This window comes from Octopus bimaculoides, chromosome 9, assembly GCF_001194135.2.
Source record: "Octopus bimaculoides isolate UCB-OBI-ISO-001 chromosome 9, ASM119413v2, whole genome shotgun sequence".
Classification (NCBI taxonomy): domain Eukaryota; kingdom Metazoa; phylum Mollusca; class Cephalopoda; order Octopoda; family Octopodidae; genus Octopus; species Octopus bimaculoides.
This window is the reverse complement of record NC_068989.1, coordinates 65,146,005-65,146,859: the sequence shown is the minus strand read 5'-3', so window position 1 is coordinate 65,146,859 and position 855 is coordinate 65,146,005. Positions and strand designations below refer to the sequence as shown.

Here is an 855-nt window from a genome sequence, read left to right as displayed (position 1 = left end):
ATATATATACATATGAATATATGCACGTATGTGTGTATGTATTGAAGAAAAGACGAACTGCATGATCACGAATAAGTACAAATCATACATGCAACACATGCATAAATAGACGAATATATCTAAACAGATTTGAAGAATGTCAAGGAATTTGAATTTTAGATCTTTTAACTAAATATAAATAAACCGCATCACGTACGTACATACAGATATTATATATTATATATATATATATATCAATGTGTGTATGTATGTATCTTGATTGTATATAATCATTAAGGTTGTGTACCTATGTATGCATAAATGTGTAAATATCTGTACATATATATGTGTTCTACATGTTTTGTATATTATCTATATATAGAAGTATATTCTACATGTTTATGTGTGTGTATGTCTACACACTCATAGTGTTAGTGTCGGTTCTGTAACGTCAGCAGAACCGCATTGTTTCAAACTCAACGAAGAATAACAGAACTAAACTAAAGAACAAACATTAGCACATTAAAAAAAAAAAAAAAAAAAAAAAAAAAAAACATAAATCGTTCAACAAACTCCAGTTACTTTTTTGTAAGAATTTCATTACAATTAAGGACAGGCAGGGCTATTATTACCAAATCTGCGTATTTCATACGGGAAGCAGTTGATCCCTAAGCTAAATGAGAAAGAAAAAAACATTCAAGAAAACAACGAAAGTTGTAAAACGATGTTCATTGCAAAAATATAAGGATTTTAATTCCGAGAAGATACTTATGAAAGTAAAAATTCAAACCGCGTTTGGAATATAAGGAGAAATAATTGGATTACTTGCGGATACTCGTTAACACTCATTTAATTTAATATATATATATATATATA

General features: G+C 27.7%; 1 protein-coding gene across 6 annotated transcripts in view; it reads left to right on the top strand.

The window, feature by feature from the left end:
* Nucleotides 1-855, top strand: part of LOC106879147 (potassium voltage-gated channel subfamily H member 7) — a 703,964-nt gene that overhangs the window by 200,160 nt on the left and 502,949 nt on the right. The window lies entirely within an intron of this gene.